General features: G+C 43.3%; 1 long non-coding RNA gene across 1 annotated transcript; it reads right to left on the reverse strand.

Annotated features, from left to right (window-relative positions):
- Positions 1-951: 951 nt before the first annotated feature.
- On the reverse strand, positions 952-1342 carry LOC147621046 (uncharacterized). Its single transcript, XR_015270067.1, has 2 exons — positions 1185-1342; positions 952-1137 (listed from the first exon to the last, which is right to left on the reverse strand). It is a non-coding gene; the product is annotated as an uncharacterized LOC147621046 (long non-coding RNA).
- Positions 1343-10713: the final 9371 nt, after the last annotated feature.

Consider the following 10713-nt stretch of genomic DNA (forward strand, 5'->3'; position numbering starts at 1 on the left):
CCCTAACTCATAGTCCTTGACACTCTCTCTCTATGTGTCCAAGGCTACTACAAGTGCCCGTGACCTTGACTAAAGTGCTCACACATACATCAACCACATGGCTTACATCATCAGTGGCTCAGAGGTGGTTTTACTCTATTGGGGTAGGTTACATTGGGTTGTGAGGTTTCTCCCTCAGAAAAGATGTTATGACTCCTCTACCTTAGGAGTCTCCATGAAGTTTGCCGATGTGGATCCTTCTTCATTTGGTTTGTTGTAGTAGCACTCCCTAGCCATGTGTCCTGGTTTCCCATAGTTGTGTGGCAAGTAAAGGTCCTTCCTCCTCACCTGCCTCTTTCTCATCCCTCGTCCTCATCCTTGTCCTCGTGCAAGGCCTCCTTGGATGTAGAATGCTTTCTCCTCTCGAGTTGTTGGGTCCAATCCTTTCTTCTATTTGATTTTGTTCTCTTGCTCTAGTAGAGCTCCTTCTATCTCGTGCAACTTCAAATCTGGTACATTCTTTAAGGTTGCCACAATGTTCTCATACTCTCCCTTGTCCACACTCATCAGAAGCACTTCTAGTGCCTCATCATCTTGATGATCCTTTCAAGCAGCTTCTTCTTGATGAGGTGGCTCATCTTGTTCTTTGTTCTTGATGTAGCTTTGAAGAGCTTGTCGATGGCTCCTCTCCTTTGCTTCTTCTCCTCTTTGTTTGATGAAGTTCTCAAATGGGTTCATGGTAAAGTGTGCTTGTATCATGTGCACAAGCATGATCAATATTTCCACGATAAACATGAAGGCTATTGAGAGCCCAAATCCATTGTTTCCAAGATGGAACTTGAAGGCCAATGGTTGCCTCTGTTAACAATCTAGAAATGGGATTGATCATGGTGAAGGACATAGATTAAGCATAAGAATTAAGGTGGATTAAACCACACTAAGAACTCCATAACTAAAGAGAGAGGGAGATTGCACACTCAACACTATTCCCTTGTATTGCATATCACAATGAACCATACAATGATATAGGTTCTCTAGCCTTATCCCACTTTACACATCATCATCCATGTGGCAACTCCTTTTCCACTCTTTTGGTCAACACTCACACACCATACAATATTACATGTGGCATTCCTATCTCACCACAATATCTTGCACCTCTAGGGTGCTTTCCCACATACACACATACACACAATATCTTGCACCTCTAGGGTGCTTTCCCACATACACACAACACCACGATTACATCTCTCAACACCCCCTCTTAATCGAGGTGTTCCACAACTCACCCATCATCCATCACCCATATCAATGTAGCATTGCACAAACGCAATCGCTACCTCTCAACACTCCCCCTCAATGATACATTGGAGTGTCTATCAACCAAACATGTGTGCCCGTGTCTACCATCTTAGACACCTACTAGTCCATTTTGAGCCGACTCGCTCACAGCGGAACCACTGAGTCCGATTTGAACGTAGAAGTTCGGGTGGGAACCAACCCATGCGCATGCACCTCACGTGCATCGCTCTTGCACACATCACACGACAACCATTTTGAGCTTCTTGGTGAGCTCGGGTAGGTTACCCTCATACCATGGATGATTATAAAAAATTCTGTTTTGAGCACGCATGCTCGTGTGGGGATGATTTGTCCATCATCATTTTTGGGTGAAAAATAAAAAAATTACTAAGCCTTTTTGGCCAAAGCCGACGGAGAACTTATGTGAGTGTATAATCAATTGCAAAGTGCATGCTTGTTAAAAAGCATGTGAACAAGGGCTTTATGAAAATAGACCCTTTCAAGTTTTGAAAGGTTGTGGAATTTTCCAAAAAAAAACAATTTGTTGCTGCGCTGCTGACTGTTCCCGTGGCGTTTTCTCTGAACCTGCACATGCTGCAGGCGGCCTTGAACACCCTCATTTACTGTGCTTGGATTCTTATGGTAGGCATCTGTACTAGGTTGAATTCTGCACACCTGCTCTTCCTCAGTGCCTTCAACGCAACAGCACTGCAGAAAGTAACGATTACCTTTTGGAGTTCTGCTTCTGATGTTCAAATCTGTATATGCCACAGCTCTTGCTTCTGAGCTCTCATGGCGACCCTGACTGTCCACAAGCTACTCTGGAGCTGTCTCCTTTCTTGGTTGTTGCTTTGCTACCACACCGTCTTTTTTCTTACTGAATTTTCAATGTTTGTATCGGACTGCTGCCGCCTCTTGCCTGCGAGTGTTCTGTTGACTGGTGGTGATGACTACCTCTTCTGATGTGACTGGTTGCTGGACGTCTACCTGCTATTCCTTTCCGCTTTCTCATCCTTCCATTGCTCTATTGTGTTGCGCTGCCTACTGGGCGATGACAAGCACTCTGAGTCTAGCAATGGTGCTTCTACAGTTTGCTGCTACCGATTTATCTCCCAGATCTGCTCTTTGAGCATGCTACAGAGGTAGCTCTCTGCTTTCTTTTAGCACCGTACTACATTGTCTATTTAAATAGACTTGCTTCTCTGCCATTTGTTGTGATTCTCTCTGCTGCCTGCCATTGTCTTGTCCATTCAGCTACCATATATGCTGCTCTTCTATTATAGCAGTATCTCCACGTTTGCTTGTATAACATAATCCTTATGGTTGTTGACATCGTCTACTTCAAGATTCCAATATGCAACCTCTTTTTGTTGCATGATATTACTCTTCCTTACCTCAACAAACCCTCTTTATGAGCTTCACACATAGCCATCCAAATGGCCTTCAAGAGCTCCCCAATTTGAGCTCTAATATGCATCTCCTATTGCTACTTTGCCTCTCCAAGACCTCCTAGTAGAGTTATCTCCATAGCCATCAACATGGCCATATGAGCTCACCATTGAGCTCCAATATACATGCCCTTCTTTGCACGCATCCATTTCCAAGGGTGCTTCAACATAGATTTCTCGCAAAGAAACCATAGGTGCATAAACATGTGGAAACTGCCAAGGTTTCCATCCCCTTCTTTGCTCTCCTTCATTGAGCAAACATTCACAAGTGCATCCTCTTCTTGATGCACACACACGTGAACTCCATTGAGTTCACCATCTCACTTGCCATCATCTTGACAAGCATGCACCTCCACACTCTTTGCTTGGAAGCAAAGAATCTTGGGATTCTTCCATCCCATCAAGCAACCCTTATACATTGAGCATTTTTCCATGCTCAAACACAAAACTTTGAGGCAAAACTTCACAAAACCAACCTTCTTGAGGCATAATCAGCAACATATCTTCTCTTGGCAGCTTCTCCTTGACGGTGATGAAGACTCCATAGCCTTCATAATGCTGAAATCTCCATTTTCAGCTTCCTTGATGATGATCAAGCTCTCTATGTTGCAAAACTCCATTTGCAACTCTCTTGGGCAGCTTCTATGCAACCTCCTTGTTGCAAATCTCCTCTCAAACTTGAGAATGGTAGCACCAAATCTCTCTCAAATCCTCACAAATGCAAATGCAAATGATAATATGAGTGTGCATAATTTTTTTTATAATAAGCTAAAAATGCTTAATCAAAGAAACACACAACCAAGCTAATATACATAATAAATACCATGACCAAGAGCCCATTTGGCTTTGATACCATGTTAACAATCTAGAAATGGGATTGATCATGGTGAAGGACATAGATTAAGCATAAGAATTAAGGTGGATTAAACCACACTAAGAACTCCATAACTAGAGAGAGAGGGAGATTGCACACTCAACACTATTCCCTTGTATTGCATATCACAATGAACCATACAATGATATAGGCTCTCTAGCCTTATCCCACTTTACACATCATCATCCATGTGGCAACTCCTTTTCCACTCTTTTGGTCAACACTCACACACCATACAATATTACATGTGGCATTCCTATCTCACCACAATATCTTGCACCTCTAGGGTGCTTTCCCACATACACACATACACACAATATCTTGCACCTCTAGGGTGCTTTCCCACATACACACAACACTACGATTACATCTCTCAATAGCCTCAATGACCATAATGCATGAAGTATTATCAATGAGAAGAGTGCCATGTGAGATGTGAGGCCTTATCGATTGCATGAAAGCAATGGCAGTGTCTAGCTCACTTGCATGAAGTGTAGGCATGTAGTGATGTACGTGATGATGATGATATGAAATGGGTTGGTGCATCATACTGAAGCATGAGCTTATTACTCCTTAAATCTCCCCTTAATGAGATCAGGCAAGTACAATGAAGTTTAAAACCCTAAAACAGTAAAAAACGAGCATGTGAAAATGATGTAACTTTATGTACCAAAATCTCAATGATGCCCAAGGATTTTTTCAATGTGGAGCTAGGGCAAGATTTAGCAGTGGGTTAGTATTACTTTAAGCACCATAAATTCAAGATTAGAAATAATAATAGTGCTTAATCTTAAAATTACCAAAACTTCTTTCTGTGAGTACCATAGAGCTAAAATTGGTTGTTGGCGATGATTTTACGTGATTCTGACACCACACAGGTGTGTCTCGTAGCATTAGAAAATCCCTAGGAATGCTCTTGAGATCTGATTTGGTCATAGTAGCGTGTATTTGATGTTTGAAGAGATTTTGACTAGATTTGGGGAAACACATAATAGGCCGACCTACGCGCGATGTAGACTCCGTGAGCTGGCGATGGAGGTTGCCCTGACCTAATGATGAGCCCCCTCAAAGGGTTTGATAAATGGTGAAGGGGTTTAGGGGCATGGATGCTTTCTTCAGCTGGGGGTGCAACTTGGCTATGGAGAAGAGAGAACATTAGTGCTTATAATTATGATTATGGGCTAATGAATAAAACACTTGATGATGGGCTAAGACATGTTGGGCATGGATATGGGGCTCTAATACCAAGTTGAAATGCAAGTAAGAGTGGGCTATGGTGGATCAAATTCAAGGATCAACATGATTAGAAGGTGATTAGAAGATGATTAAGATGAGATTAGTGCACTATTAATCTATTAGCTTAATGTAGGCATGGATACTCAAAAACAAGCAATTTCTCATTAGGCCAATGCCTCAATTTATAGATTTTACATCCACAAGATGCCAAGCATCTAATCCCACTGATTTCTCCTTGATTTGTGCCACCTTCCCTACATCTGGGGCACCTTTTCCTAGAATCTTTCCACACCCCCATATTCACTCATGCTTCCCTTGATTCTCTCATTAGTAGATTCTTCTCACCTTTTCATTGCTACCCACTTAATTATAGACTTCCTTTTACAGTCTCTTGCTAAGGGCTTGTTCCCACACACACCCATTCACTTGCATATTTCAATACAAAGCTCAATTTTCCCAACCCTTTCAATCCGCGGAGCCTCATCCACGACACTCCACCCCACCCCTCGACTTTGTCACCAAACCAAGGGGCAATGCTACAAATGGCCGAGCTTATCCAACCACTTAAAGATACACTCAAAGGTAAGCTCACACATCTAGCCAAATGGGCTACTCAGTACAAAACCCTCTTTAGAGCCAATAAACACCTATCCAGAAAAAGAGAGACAGAGAGAGAGTCTCTAGGTGATTAGGACCACGGCACACATTTTGCCCTCGCCCATGCATAACACCTACAAATCTCACTGGGCTCTGTCCTATGTGCACACACCGTAAAAATCTTCATCATCGACAGCCATTTAGGTACATCTCTAGATGGGGGACCTTGGTGGGCACAAGATTGGTCCATGGAATGACCCATTGCCTGGATCTTCTTAATCACCCCTACTACACCCAAATAATTGCTCTTCATGTCTAATCAATCCTACCCAAAATTTCTTCTTCGTCTCAACACCTATGGATCCTCGCCACCCATCAACTTCCACTCTTATCAAAATAGGATCCCAGATCCATGAGCTACCATGACAGAAGAAGACAGCATAAAAGGAAAAAGAGATAATACTACAACTTGATGACTCAACATCCACAGGAGCTAAGATACCCATTACGGTGTCTTGAAACAAATGCTAGAGCTTCATGAACTTCGCCACATTGACCTACAGCATCTCGGAGTACAATGCATGTTACCTCCTTGTCCCTCTGGAATTTCCCCCTTTCCATTTGCTTACTAACCCCATTGTTTTACTAACTCCTCTTTAATCATACCACCTGGGATACTAGTCATTAAGTATTCCATGCTACTCTACTCACTCAAGTACTCTGACTCCTCTAATGAGGATATCCCTCTGACTCCTCTAATGAGGATATCCCATTGCAAAGGTGACAAAAATGAAAAAATACCCAAAAATTTAAAATAAAGAGTACTACTGGGCACAAACAAAAACAAACTCTAAGAGCCCGTATAACTAGATGGATACTTAATCACCAGTACTCCACTAACTTCTTTCCATCATACTAACTCCCCCACCCCCTCTCATTTCTGAAGAGATAGGAGAGCCAACTAAGTGTGACGTTCTCCATATGCCTCACTAACCTCTCACCGATTTACGAGGACGCGATCAACTTCAAGGAAGGGGACTATGTTAACTACATATTGGTTAACACATTTCTATGACAACTATGTCCGCACACTTATGTAATGGGTGCCCATGCTATATTGTAAATCCCATCATTTGATGAGGGAATCACCCTAAAGACGCTCCCAATTATTGAGCTTCAAAGGATAGACAAGAGGATCTTAGTCAGTTGGCCAAACCATAGAGAAAAGCCTTGTAACTATGTTTTGGGTGCCCCGGGCCACTTACTCTCGGGCGGCGGGCCCAGTGGGAAAAGGCTTAGAATTATAAAAGCTAATTTCTCTTATTTGTAACTCATTCTCCCATTTGTACAATAGAAGTGGAGTGTTCTCTCTCTCCCTCTCTCTTGCAACTCTAATCTAGCATGTGTGGTATGCTTAGGGTTAGGGTTTGGGAGTGATTAGTGCTAATCACTTATCCCTCTTGCTTCATATCTCTCTCTCTCTCTCTCGTGATTAGGCTAACCTACGCAATCCTCTTCCGCAAACATTCTACACCACGATCTTCTCGAGAGAGATAACATCACCTGTTGGATTAGAGCAACTGCCTCGGTGTGACAAAACGAGTTCAGGAGGAGGGTGACGAGTGGCTACGGTGGATCTCTTAAGCCATTCTCAAGCTTGGCGGATAGGCAACTTTCCCCATGACATGGTCAGGGCAGGCTTTCCTTAACACACCACTTGCTCGAAGGTCAGGACTTCCAGGTTGTATGAGGCTACTGCCATGTGGAGCTTCTCCCTCAGTCCTCTTATAAACCATTGGCTTAGTGTGGCTAGAGAAAGACAATTGGGCTAGTCTAGGTGCATCAGCATTACCCTGAATTCGGCCACGTGGTCCTCTGTTGGCCTCTTTTTCTATGTCATCCTCTCCAGCTTTTCTAGCACTTTTGTTATGGTCTTGTCTTTCCTAAATCTTTCTAGGAAAGCTTTCCTTAGCTCCTTAAATGTCTAGAAGTTCTACAGACCATACTGGATGTACCAGCTGGTGGCTTTGCTACCCAAGGTTGTAGCAAAATACTCCGTCTTTTGCTCTAGCAGAGCTCTCTTTTCTTGAAACGTGGTTTCAAATGCAAAAATGTGGGCATCCAGGTCCTCTTCACTCTTGCCTTTGAATTTCGAGTACTTGAGGGACAACCTGCCCATAGCTACCAGTTCTTCCCTTCTTGAGCTTCATGCCTCATGTTTTGGTGGTTCCTAATGGTCTTCTTCCTAATTCTTTAATGGTTCCAGAATCAATCTCTTATGCTTCTGTGGAATCCCGTCCGGTTCCTGATGATCTTCTTCCTGATTCCTTAGTTGTTGCATAATCAGTCTTTCGAGCTGCTATGGAATCCTATTTGCTAATCTTCTTGGTTGGTGCAGTGGACGGTGCGGTGGTGCTTCTTGTTCTATAGCTTCCGCTTGTCTATAGCGGTACCGTGTTTCCCTATTTGAGCTTCCTTCGTTCTCCATGCCTACTCCATTGCTTTCTTTCTAGGCTTCTTTTAACTAGTTTACTCTAATGACTATGTAGGACTTAACCTATACTAGCCTCTATCTCTCTATTCCCCTTCCTAGCGTGCCGTTCCCCAGCAAGATTGCCAAAAGTTTTAGTGTCTGGTCGAGACCCAACACTTACATGGTTCCAAACCACCTACTCAGATTTGGAAGAGACACAACTAATACAACTGTACCCAACACGATAAGTCAATGCTAGCACATTGCACCGCCGATCTGCCTATGTTAAAGAAGTTAGTTATTATGATATCATAAAGGTTAACTCCTACATCTACTAAGATCCCTATCGGTGGTTGGGTGACCCCCAACAGGCTTCATAGAGTTCCTTGTCATGAATATCCGACTTTGAAAGCCTCTTTCAAGGCTTCAAAGGTAACCTTGTCTTCTACCTTCAGTGATGGAAACCAATGTCCTGCTTTTCCATCTAGGGTGAGGCCAAAGGCACTCACCTTAACTTGATCATCTACATGGCCGAATGCCTCATAGATCTACTTGAACATTTCTAGATGGGGTATGGGGTCTCATGTCCCATCAAATTTGGTAATCAGTTTAGAAATGTGGGAAGGTTTATTTCTCTCTTGTCTTGGCTCCTGCATCGGTTGGAACCTGTGTTGGTGGTGTTATTCTTGCAACTACTCCCTCCCTATTTCCATGGCTATCCTCAACATTTTTGGAATCAATCCTGCCACCACGACCGAGGCTAGTACATGTTGGGGCATGATAGGCGAGGGAATTGGACTTGACAGATAGTATCCCATCTGTGGTTCTTACCTCATTGGTGGACTAGCTTGAGCTTTGAGGATGCATGTGGTATCTGGGATATATTCCGCAAGAGGTGAGTATTATTGGTACATTGGTGCTGGGTGTGGATAGAATTTTTCTGGGCGGGCTCTCTCTCTTTGATAGGAGGTCTCTGGACCCTGGTGAGTGGGATCTTGACCTAGGTTTGGCATGGACGTATGGTCTTGGTATGCGTCATCCATCCTAGTAGCTGGTATAGCTCCCCAAATCGTTGGATTAGTTTGGATCAAGTTAATCTTACTTTTTCCTATCTCTTACCTAGGGTGTAGCCGTGGCATGGTAGCTCTCTCCGGCTGGTGCTCCATGCATCTATCCTTGGTGTGAGGATCATTTGATTGTGTGTTTCCTATAGGATAAAGTTTTGGGCCTCATCGAAAAGACTTCTTTGCGAATGTGTAGGGGATTCAAGGTATTTCTTGAGGATCAATGGTCAGTCCATGCATTGGGTAGCCAACCCTTGTGCCTATAGGTCAAGGGTAGTGTGTCCCCTTGTGCCTATAGGTGAGGGGTAGTGTGTACCCTTGTGCTAGGATGTTCTTTGCTCTCGCTACTGCTATCAAGGAATAACACTGTTTGACTCCACGTTGTGTTGACTGAATGGTCACACCTCAAAAGAGATTACGCATGAGCATAAAACAGAGGGTTGTTTTGCAATGTAGGTGTATGAATGTGACAACTGTTGAGATATCAAGCTCAACTAGTGCCATGGCAGACATTGATGACCTGCCTGAGTGATAGCTTCCGCATCTACACTGCTAGCATGTTGGTGAGATTATGGGCGATATGCGGCCAGTGGGATGATAGGGTGTGACAGCCAATTTGGATTACTAGAGACTGGCATAGTTATAGCGTCAGTTCACATTATGGACTGACCCTTGTATGTTGTAGTAGTTGAGTACAAACCCATATAGTGTGTACTCTTATCTTTATGTTATGTTGGTTGAGTAGAAAAGAAGAAGATAGAAGAAAATTCAGCTATCCATCTCTCTCTTGTGTTTGTGTGTGTTTGCTTTGCTAGGGTTTGAAGCTCTCTCTCCCCCCCACATTCTCTTTATGGTATCAGAGTCTCGTTCATGTGAGAGCTAAGGAGGCAAGCAAGAGGCAATAATAAGCAAGGAAGGAAGCAGTACTACACGATAAGAGCACCATCATCTCTTTCCCCTTCTTAGTTTAGGTACAACACCCCCTCAGCAGCTCTAGGAGTTACACATCTTCGATTGAGGAGCTGTATTGTGAGAGCAAAGCTACAAGGAAGAGTTGCATAATGTGGAAAACAAAAGCATGTCCATCAATGAATATGACTTAAAGATTAAGGGAATTGTTGAATCCCTTGGGTCTATCAATGTATCAGTGGAGGATGATGATTTGGTGAGTGTCTGTCTGGCAAAGAGCACAAGCCATTCAAGACCTCCATTGTAGTTAGGGAGAATATTCCCAACTTTCGGGACTTGATATCTATGTTGATCATAGAAGAAAAGGCTTTAGGTGAGGATTCTTCTTCACAAAGCAAGAACACATTGGAATAAGCCTTCTACTCTAATTCAGGTAGAGGCAAAGGTAGAGGCTGTGGTTGAGGCCAAGGTGGTGGCCGAAAAGGAAATCAGAATTCTCGACAACAACAGTCCAATGATTCACAGCAGCAATCATACACAGGTGGAAGAGGCCAGTCTAGAGGCAGGGGGAGCCAAAGAGGCCAAGGTGGTTGTTGTTTGGTAAAGAAATCAAAATGCAAAAAGGGTTGACGGTATGCATAAGGTATGTGAAGCATGCCAACTTGGTAAGCAGGCCAAAAATGATTTCCACATGAAATGCATGTCAGTGCAAGGCCATTGGATGTCATACATTCAGATGTACGGGGACCAACCAAGACTGCAACAATTGTAGGTTGCAGGTGCTATGTTACATTCATTGATGATGACCACACTAGGAAAGTGTGAGTTTAT

The sequence above is a fragment of the Cibotium barometz genome, chromosome 31 (assembly GCF_041138505.1).
Source record: "Cibotium barometz isolate CiBa-2024 chromosome 31, ASM4113850v1, whole genome shotgun sequence".
In the NCBI taxonomy this organism is placed as follows: domain Eukaryota; kingdom Viridiplantae; phylum Streptophyta; class Polypodiopsida; order Cyatheales; family Cibotiaceae; genus Cibotium; species Cibotium barometz.